This window comes from Mobula birostris, chromosome 4 (genome assembly GCF_030028105.1).
Source record: "Mobula birostris isolate sMobBir1 chromosome 4, sMobBir1.hap1, whole genome shotgun sequence".
NCBI lineage: Eukaryota > Metazoa > Chordata > Chondrichthyes > Myliobatiformes > Myliobatidae > Mobula > Mobula birostris.
In genome coordinates, this window is record NC_092373.1 from 5,681,491 (window position 1) to 5,693,148 (window position 11,658).

The window sequence follows — 11,658 nt, forward strand, 5'->3', positions numbered from 1 at the left end:
GAGGAAAATGGAAGGATTTGGACATTGGGTAGGCAGAAGAGATCAGCTCAGTTGGTATTTGATTAGTAATTTAATTGTGGGCCAAAAGGCCTGTTCCTGTGTGGTACTGCTCTATGTTCTACGAGGGGTGATTGATAAGTTTGTGGCCTGAGATAGGAGGAGTCAATTTTAGAAAACCTAGCACATTTATTTTTCAACATAGTCCCCTCCTACATTTACACAATTAATCCAGCAGTTGTGGAGCATACAGATCCCTTCTTTGTAGAAGTCGGCGTCTTGGACCTTCAGAAAGTGGTCCAAGGCAGGGGTAATTGTTAAGTTCGTGGCCCAAGGTAGAAGGAGATGAGTTATTAACTTCAAACTTTCTGCATAATCACTCAAAGAGTTGAACTGCACATGCATGTAATGAGAGCTGTATAATTCATCTCCTTCTGCCCCAGGCCACAAACTTAACAATCACCCCTCGTACTGATTTCGAAGCTCTACTGATAGCATCACCGTATGGTATGGAGGGGCCACTGCACAAGTTCAGAAAAACTTACAGAAACTTCTAAACTCAGCCAGATCCAGCATGAGCACTAGCCTCCCAAGTATAGAGGACACGTTCAAAAGGCGATGCCTCAAAAATTCGGCATCCAGCATCAAGGACCCCTTTCACCCTCTTCTCGTAGCTAATATCACAGAGGAGGCGGAGGTGCCTGAAGACACTCACTGAATGTTTCAGGAATAGCTCTCTTCCCCTCTGCCATCCAAATTCCGAGTGGAAAATGAACCTACATCCACAACCTCACTATTTTTGCATCACTTATTTAATTTGTTGCAGAGCAACAAATTTCATGACGTATGCCAGGGAGAATAAACCTGATTCTGCGTCTGATGGTGAAATAAACTCAAAAAGTGAAGTGAACTGTTTTTGTTGCAAAGATTAATTTGCATCATATAACATATATATGTATATATAAGTATGCAATATATGTTACAGATATATAGATATGAAATATATTTAGCATATTGAATAGATGTATTCAATACATGTTGTAGATGTACAGTATATATTATATTATATGATGTCTATAATATATTTATACACAGACACGAGATAATGCAAGACCTTTTCAGTTGCAAATCTCCGTAACTCTCTGACACAGTTCCATGTGAAAATAATGAAAAGTCAATAAATGAATCACTCCATCAGATGTTTTTGCAATAAATGTCTTTTTTTTTCCTCTGCATGGCTTTGGTACAGCAATGGAACACGACACACCGATGCAGGTTCACAGTGTACATAACTGGTAATAAATATACAGCAATTCCACACCAGAAATTCAAAATATACAGAAAAATCAACCTAAATTCATTCCTCAAAACTAAAGTAAACCAAAAACAGATGGGTACACTTCAACTCAGACCAGAGAATCCAGACAGAGGGGCCAATTTACAGGGGTGGATGATGTATGGGTAAGCTCACGTTGGAAGCAATGTGAGATATTGAGTGAAGCGTGACATTAAAATGGAAAGGAACAGAAATAAGCCTTTGACCTTTGCTGACCACTCAGTGGGCTGGCAGTAAACGTTTATCCATCACTTTCTCTGAGAAGGCCTCTGTTTCCCTTTTGGATGTTCTGTTGAGAAGTGACAGCACATGTGTACAACAATATCACATTCAAGCTTGTTTCTGAGGTTTAATTTATGGAAATTATTCCTGTTTCTTTGAAGAAGAAACACTCAGTCATTGCTTCTTTCACATGACCCTTGGACTAGATCAAGAACATATGGTGATAGCTGTAGAAGCAGTTGATGTAGAGCTCCCACCATCGCTGCCATTCCAGGCTTTTAAGCACTGGGCATTAATACACAGGCAATAATAATGAAATTAATTCGGACATCAGCTAATCGCAGCCACCATTTATTTGTAACAACTCTTAAAGAATGAAAACTAAATTGATTTCATTTATCTGGGGCACTATGATGCTTAATTGGGCCAGGAGACTGTTGCCAAACAGTTTCTAACCAGTGTCAGTCGCATACACAACGTGGTCGTTAGACACTACACCGTGCTTAGAGCAAATAGTTTTTAAATAGCATAAGTTGTGTGTGTTGTCTTTGGAAAGCAGTGATTTTTGTTACTGATAATTGGTGAGAAGTAAGCAGCAAGACAATTCAGAACTGCTTTCCTCATCGCGGTTTCAAGCATTCAGGCTTGGAGATGCCAGAGATGGCAGGGAGTGAAAATTAAATGATTTCACTATTTCAATAATTTATGAAGAATTATAAGGTGTCGACAATCTTGAACATTACAGTGAAAATTAAGATTTGGAGGATGCAATCATCGGAAGTATTGTTTGAAGGCTGCCCACTATCTGCACTTGGTACCTGCACTGATTTTGCTCATTTACAGCCAATTAAAAAAAAATGCCCGCAAACACTGGATGAATTCCTCTATTGATAACTATTATAAACTAATATACAGTTTGATAGTACTGTAGTAGTATTGGTAGTTTTCTAATTCGTTCTGTATTTCATTTAAATAAATAATTTGTTTCTCAGCTACGTGGTAGTTTGTCTTTTTTATACCTTTTTAATTATTTCCAGGAAATTCCAACCAATTGAGGCAGCTGCTTGATGAGACAAAACGTACTAGTCCCAATGTGCCCTGCTTAACTGTAATCTACTGAATATGGAACCAAATGTAATACACAGCTGAGTACAGTGCAGGAAAGTGAGAATATTACAGAAAGAACACATTTTGCAATTTTTACCAAGTCTGACAAATGAAGGCATGCATTAGCACTAACAGGCTCCCTTGTTGACACAATTCATCTTCACTGAAGACACTCACTTAGCGATCCAAACCTCCAGCATCCGCTGTGCTAAAAGGTTCAAGCGAGACATTTGGCTGGGTTAAGCTCTACACTGCCGCTAGACTTTTAACTCAAATCAGGACGAGGGAGCATATGACTCCAAGCCCAGCTACACTGCTTTGGCTTCCTGAATCTTTTAGAATTGATTTAAAAGGTCTCTTACTTGTTTTAAGGCTCTTAATATTCTGGGACCAGAATCACTTTTGTTCTCAGGTCTTCTACCGCCGTTCTCTTAAATTTAAACAATCTCCCTCAGAAGATAGTTGGCAGATCTGCTTTTCTGAACTGTGATCCTAAACTGTGAACAGCCCACAAGACACACCACACTTCTGACATCAACATAGATGCCCATATCTTACGAACGCTAAATGTACATCTTTGGACTGTGGGAGGAAACCAGAGCACCTGGAGGAAGCCCATGTGGTCACGGGGAGAACGTACGAGCTCCTTTCAGACAATGGTGGGAATTGAACCTTGATCTTACAGCCGGTGCACTAATCTTCAATGAAGATTGCACGAACCACTGAGAGAAATAATACACTGCAAGGCTTTTGGTTCATCATTTAGCACCTTAGAAACCAGATCTCATGTGAACTGCCCGGGAACGCTACCCCATTATTCTTTGCTTTATGCACTATTTACTTTGTTATTCATTGTCATTTTTACAAACACAAGAGATTATGTCAGTGCTGGAAATGCACAGGAATGCATACAAAATGCTAGAGGAACTTGTCAAAGAATATCAAAAGCAATGAAAGAGAAAGTAACTGCCAGAATGGGATGTCTTCCACTGGGAACTGCACTCAGTCACCACTTTATTCGATATCTCCTGTACCTAATAAAGTGACCATGAGAACATTTCTGTATATTTGTGGTCCTCCGCTGCTATCACTCATCCATTTCACCCGGCACTTAACAACCCAGATGATTGATTACATCAATCTCCAATCAATAACAGGAATAGATCATAGAGCATTGCAGCGAAGTACAGGCCCAGGAACTCAGCAGGCCGGGCAGCATCGATGGAGAAGAGTACAGTCGACATTTAGAGCCGAAACCCTTCCACAGGACCAGAGGAAGAAAGATGAGGTCTGTGGTAGAGGGTGGGGGGGGGGAGGGAGAAACACAAGGTGATAGGTGAAACCTGGAGGGGCTGGGGAGGGATGAAGTAAAGAACTGGAAAGTTGAATGATGAAAGAGATACAGGGCTGGAGAAGGAGGAATCTGATAGGAGAGGACAGAAGGCCATGGAAGAAAGAAAAGGGGGAGGAGCAGCAGAGGCAGGCGATGGGCAGGCAAGGAGATAAAGTGAGAGAGGGAAAAGGGATGGGGAATAGCGAAGAATGAGGGGTGTGGGGGAGAGGCAGCAGCATTACTGGGGAAGTCTGTTCTCCTCCCCCTTTTTCTCACTTCCATGGCTTTCTGTCCTCCCCTATTTGATTCCCCCTTCTCCAGCCTTGTATCTTAATCACCAATCAATTTCCGAACTCTGTACTTCACCCCTCCCTCTCCCAGTTTCACCTATCACCTAGCGTTTCCCCTTGCCTTCCCCACACCGTCTAATCCTGACTCATCTCTTTATCTCCTGTCCTGCTGAAGGGTCTCGGCCCAAGACATCGACTGCGCTCGTTTCCATAGATTCTGCCTGGCCTGCTGATTTCCTCCAGTCTTGTGTGTGCTACTTGGATTTCCAGCATCTGCAGACTTTCTCTTGTTTGTGCGAGTACAGGCCCTTTGTTTTCCGATGAGGGTTCGATTGCACTATTTCAGAGAAGTTTAAATGAGTACATGAATGGGAGGGGTATTAGGGGGCTATGGTTCAGATGTGGGTTGATGGGACTAGGCAAATTAATTGCTCAGCATGGACTAGATGGGCCAAAGGGCCTATTTCTGTGCTGTACCTCCTGTACCTAATAATGAGGCAACTGAGTGTATGTTTGTGATCTTCTGCTGTTGTAGCCCATCCACTTCAAGGTTTGATATGTTGTGCATTTAGAGATGCTCTTCTGCACACCACAATTGCAATGTGTGGTTATTTGAGTTACTGTTGCTTTCCTGTCAGCTTCAGCCAGTTTGGCCATTCTCCTCTGACCTCTCTCTCTAACAAAACATTTTTGCCCACAGAGCTGCCACTCACTGGAGTTTTTTTTTGTTTGTTTTTCAGATGATTCTCTATAAACTCGAGACTGTTGTGTTTGAAAATCCCAGGAGATCAGCAGTTTCTGAGATACTCAAACAAGCCCATCTGACACCAACAATCACTCCATGATCAAGGTCACCTAGATCGCATTTTGTCCCCATTCTGGTGAAACTAAACCACTTGACTATGTCTGCAGGCTTTTACGCATTGAGTTACTGCCACATGATTGGCTGATTAGATATTTGCATTAATGAGGTGTACGGGTGTACCTAATAAAATGGCCATTCAGTGTATCTTGTGTTCAATCAACAGATGCAAGTACTAGCTTTCTGCTCATTTTTGCTGAGATATTATAAACAACTGCATCAGAAAACAATGGGGGAATGCCAAGGCTTCACTACGTGACAGAGACACTGACTCAGGCTTCATACAGCTCATACCGGAAGGCACAACGCCCTCAGATCACCTGGTATCTTACCAACCAGATGTCTGGTTACATCAGTCTCCAAGCAATAACATGAATCGGTCATAGCACTATGGCAACATTTTAAACTATAACCAATAACTTAAAAGAGCGCAGAGAAACTATACAAGGATATTGCCAGGACTTGACGACCTGAGTTATAGGGAAAGGTTGAATAAGTTAAGATTTTATTCCTTGGAACATAGGAGAATGAGAGGAGATTTGATAGAGGTATACAAATCTATAAGGGGTGTAGATGGGGTAAACATGAGTAGGCTTTTGCCACTGAGGTTGGGTGAGACTAGAACTAGAGGTCATGGGTTAAGGATGAAAGGTGAAATGTTTAGGAGGAACTTCTTCACTCAGAGGGTGGTGAGAGTGTGGAACAAGCTGCCAGCAGAAGTGGATTTGATGTCAACATTTAAGAGAAATGTGGATGGGAGAGGTATAGGGGCTATGATCCAGGTGTAAATTGTTGGGACTAGTCAGATTAATAGTTCAGCACAGACTAGATGGGCTGAAGGGCCTGCTTCAGCACTGCAGTACTCTATGACTATAACTACAACTACTCCAAGATCAATCTAACCTTTCCCTCCTGTACAACCCTCCACTTTACTGTCAGCCGTGCAAATGGACTTTCCACCCCAGAACTTCAAGAGCTTGTTTTTGGATCATTATCCACCTTCCTCGTTTATTCCAAATGCTAACTTGAGCCAGGATCTGGAATCTGTTTGCAGAGAATCATATCAGCCCTTCAGTCTGAGATTTGGCCCATCAAACACCTAACCAGTTTGTTTTTGAACATGCCTTCACCTTTAAAAACATTTCATTTCATAACGGATCAATCCCCCAAATAACATTAAAAGTACATTGTTAAGATGATAATAAACATCATTTCATGAGATCACACAACTTCTCATTCTGCTTCCCCTCACATCCAATGGATTGGACACTCACTGTACCTAATAAAGTGGCCACTGAGCGTATGTTTGTGATCTGCTGCTGTCACCCATCCACTTCAAGGTTCAACATGCTGTGGATTCAGAGATGCTTTTCTACAAACCACAGTTGTTACACATGGTTATTTCCATTACTCCATACTATCCTTTGGCCTTAACAGTCTCATACTTACAGATACTGTTTGCAACTTTCTAACAATTAATAACCATCTTCCTCAGGCACAAGTTAGTCAAATAACAAGTCCCCTGAGAGACACCTCCTTATATACCCTCTCAGGTGAGCAGGGCACGAGAGGGGCTTAATGCTCAATCCTGATTGGCTGGATCTGAATTGTCTATTCCTGATTGGTTAATTTGAATTAGCCTTATTCTGATTGGTCGATTTTTTTTAGGCCGAACCTTCTTTAGGAATGTGTGGTACCTGGCTGGAACCATCTCTACAATCTTCCAACCTACATTTCGGAGATGGAGCATGTGGGGGACCTAGCGCTAACCGTTATGTTCTATGACCTTAAGATCTATCCTTAAGACGAATGTTGCTCATGGATCAAACTGAGGGAGAGCTGGGGGGTAAATTGTTTGGAGGGTTAAAGGGCCAATTCAGCCCTGTCCCCTCACTAAGAAGGAAAGCCAGAGTGAAAGTTACCTCCGGAGATTTGCAGTGCAGACCTTCGAGAGAACTACGCTGAAAGGGTTGATCTCTGTCTCTCTGAAAGTGTAGTGTCTCCTCAGTAAAAGTCTCCAGCAGAGCAGTCCACCCTTGATACTATGAGAGGTCTGTTGTCCCAGAGATTTTTTAACTACGTAGAGACAGGCCCTTCATCCACTGTGTCTCTGCCGAGCATCCATTTACGCTAATCCGATCCTCCCATGCTCCTCTAATCGAACCGTTGTTCTCCATGTGCGATTAATTGGAGCAGTTCAAACAACAGTGTATCACGCAATGCTCTCAATCCTTAACATTTCACTTTCTGAGGAGCTCTTCACCTCGCACTTCCCCTCATTAAGGTGACCTGTACTCGCTGGAGTTTAGAAGAATGGCAGGTGGGATCTCATTGAAACCGATCGAATGTTGAAAGGCCTAAACAGAGTAGATGCAGTCAGTATCTTTCCTTTGGTGATAGAGTTTATGACCAAAAAGGCACAGCCTCAGAACAGGGGGGCGTCCACTTAGGACAGAGATGAGGAGGAATTTCTTTGCCTTGGCCTGCTGTGGAGGTCAGATTATTGGGTGCATTTAAGGTGAATGTTGACAGGTTCTTGATTAGTCAGGGCGTGAAGGGTTATGGGGAGAAAGCAGGAGAATGGGGATGAGAGGAAAATGGATCGGCCAGGATGGAATGACAGAACTGAATCAATAGGCCAAATGGCTTAATTCTGCTCCAGTGTCCCATGGTTTTATGGTCGAAACCCCATTTGTCTGGTTTTCACCCATTCACTCAGTCTTTCTATCCAATTGCAGAAACGCAGTGCCCTCATTAGAGGCTTCCACGTACCTCAACAGTATCAGCAAACTCCAGAGAACAAGGCTAATACCCAGAAAATGTAAGTACACATCCATTCTGAAAAATCAACTCAGATAAAATTTGGAATGCCAGACCACAAGGCATAGGAACATAGTTAGGCTATTTATCCTTCTCAACCCCATTCTCCTGCCTTCTTCTCGTAACCTTTGAGTAATCAGAACCTATCAACCTCTATTTTAAATATAGCCAATGACTTGGCCTCCACAACCATCTGTGGCAATGAATTCCACTGATTCACTACCCTCTGGCTAAAGACATTCCTCCTCATCTCTGTTCGAAGTGGATGTCCCTTTATTTGAAGCATCTGCCCTCTGGTCTTAGACTCCCACACTATAGGAAACATCCTCTCCATATCCACTCTGTCTAGGCCTTTCAATATTTGATAGGCTTCAATGAGATCCTCCATCTAAAGACCTTGTACAAGCCCAGAGCCATCAAACACTCATATATTAACCCTTTCGTTCCTGGGATCATTCTTGTGAACCTCCTCTGGACCCTCTCCAATGCCAGCTCATCCTGTCTTAGATAAGGGGCCCAAAACTGCTCTCAATACTCCAAGTGCAATCCAATCAATGCCTTAGAAAACCTCAGCATTACATCCTTGCTTTTATATTCTAGTCCTCTCAAAATGAATGCCAGTATTGAATTTGCCTTCCTTGCCACTGACTTAACCTGCAAGTTGATCCTTAGAGAATCATGCACAAGGACTCCCAAGTCCCTTTGCATTTGCCATATATCTTCGATGTCATAACTGTTCCCATCGTGAAATAAACAAATATCTTTGTAGTTCCATGAGAAAATCGAATGGTTCTGATTCATGTAAAGTATTCTCTCTAACCATTCCTCTTGTTCCCCTTTTTTCCCTTATCCCAATACCCCCATCACCTCTTGTCTTTCTCTTCCTCTGCTCTCTCCATCTCTATAGATACACGGTGACTTGTTGCCTCATGGCCTGTTATGGAAACACTCATGTCCACAGAAATCATGTCTTAAAAATAGACACATGGATCTTCAGCTGAGCGATTTATATGAAACACAGGAAATGAGATCATTGGACTTCCTGGCTATGTCTGTATCCTCACTCTAAAGGAAATCAAGTGTTGCTCAGGATGCAGAGGCCATGAATAACCCTTAAATACCAGAGAAGAGAAAAAAACACACCAGCTGGATATCACTCACTCAGAAATAAATTATAATTACGCAGACAAAGAAGGCATGACAGCAGCTATATTTCACTCAGAGTTTGAGCAGGTTTGCTATGTCATCAAAGACTAACAAATTTCTCCAGATGTTGCATCACTGTCTGCAACGGAGGGGCCACAGCTCAGGATCAGAAAAAAAGCAGCAGAATGTTGCAAACTCAGCCAGCTCCACCATGGGCACCAGCCTCCCCAAAAGGAGATCATCTTCAAAAATCGATGTCTTAAAAAGGCGGCATCTATCATTAAGGACTCCCATCAACCAGGACATGCCCTCTTCTCATTGCTACCATCAGGGAGGAGGTTCAGGAGCAGCCGCTTCCTCTCCACCAACAGATTTCTGGATGGACAATGAACCCGTGAACCTCAATATTCTTCTATTTTTTGCTCTCTTTAAAAATCTCTAGTGCATGACCTGCACCCATCGGCACTGAACGGGCTCCGTGGCTGTGACCCAAACCCATCGGCACTCGCCTTGGCACTGAACGGGCTCCGTGGCTGTGACCCAAATCCATCGGCACTCGCCTTGGCGCTGAACTGACTTTGTGGCTTTGGACTCACTTTTGGGGACTCTGCAGTCCCTCTTCTCTACGTTATTTGTTTACATTTTTATTGTTTACATGATCTGCTTTTTTCACATATTTGAAGGTCTTTGTATTGTGGTTTTTTTTAATGTGTTTCTTTCTATTGTGGCTCTCTGCAAAAAGACGAATCTCTAGATTGTATACAGTATGCACACTTTGATAATAACTGTACTTTAAACCATCCAATTCCCAAACATTTCTGATCAGAATGTCCATTACCTCCCACAGTAATCACAAATACAAACAATTCTGCAGATGCTGGAAACCAGAGTAACACACAGAAAATGCTGCAGGTCAGGCAGCATCTATGGAGAGAAATAAAAAGTTGATATTTTGGGCTGAGTCTTCAGGACTCATGAAAGACTGACGAAGATTTATGGCCAGAAACACCAACTCTTCATTCCTCTCTGTAGATGATGCCTGACCCGTTGAGTTCCTCCAGCACTGTGTGTGTGTTACTCTCATACTAATGCACTCCAGGTTCCTGAAGGTTGTCATAGCCAATAGCGTTAGTGGGGATAAGCTCCCACTGCCTATTAAATGCTCCCAATGGTGTGTGTCTCAAATAGCCTCTGACAACCAAGTCCAGCTCCTGTGTGGCTTAGCTACTAAGCCCAGCAGAACGGTTTCTGCTGACAGGAGAAGGGGTAAAGTCAAGTTACTAGCACCTTAAAACCAGTTGCTTCAGGCAGATAGGGCTCGTCAGCTGTGGTTGGCAGAAAAACTCTGATCTTAAACCTCTGCTGCCTTGCGGCTATGCCCACTTATGGGGATTAAACCCTGAAGGAGAAGTACGGAGCTGGAGTCCTGAAGGCAGTGCCATGTTGAATGGCACCTCCTGCGATGCCACTGGTGCCAAACTGTATGGGTCTCTGCCATTCCTTTGGAGTCATCAGCTGCGTGGAGAGTGTGAGCCTGCTGCTTGGGCAAACACTTGCTCTCCGTAGCGCACTGCCCCGTCATGGACAACTGGGTTGCAATATCAGTGGTGGACCCCGACCAACAGAGGGGTCTCAATGCTCTCCAATATTCCTCCTGAACTCTTTTGTAAATGTAGTCACCTTATCGTTTATTCATAATTACACCTTGCTATAAAGTGTCAGATCAAAAGCATTTACCTTGAGTTACTGAATATTTGGGTATTTGTTAAACGTATTGTAAATTTCTGCATGGGCTTTCACAAACACAAAGCATCCTGGCCTACGGAGGTCATTGGGTCTCACTTGTTTCTGTTTATTTGGAGATACAGCACGGTTACAGTCTCTTCTGACCCAATGAGCCAACATTGCCCTATGACCTGTACATCTGTGAAATGTGGGAGGCAACCAGAGCATCTGGAGGAACTCCCATGTCACGAGGAGAATGAAGAAACTCCTTACAGGCAGCAGCAGGGATTGAACCCACGTCACGGGTTCTGTAGAAGCGTTAGTTTAACCCTTGTCCTTCTTGCTCTACTCCCTATTTCAATGAAACCTACAGTGAGATACATCACTGGCGTTACTGACCGACACAGTCCGAGGATGTACCGGGGGCAGCCCACAAGTGTCACCACACCGCCGGCACCAACATAGCAAGTCCACAACTCACTAACGCTAACCCACAAGCTGGACAAAGTGGGAGGGAACCGCGGCAAATGGAAAAAACCCGTGGTCACGGGGAGAAAGTACAAACTCCTTGCAGACAGCAAAGGGAATTGAACCAGGATTACTGGCACTGTAAGAGAGAACTCATTGCAATCAGCCACACTTCTAGTCAGTGCATGTTCATGCCAAGTATTTATTCATGAAAATGGGGACCCCTTTAATATGCTAACAGAGTGAAGTTAGGGGCAGGTATCTCCAATGAACTGCATATTGCCTTTTTGAATGCCATACCACAGCATGATGAGAGATCACATCCATGATGCTAGCCCAAGGGTCTGGGGGG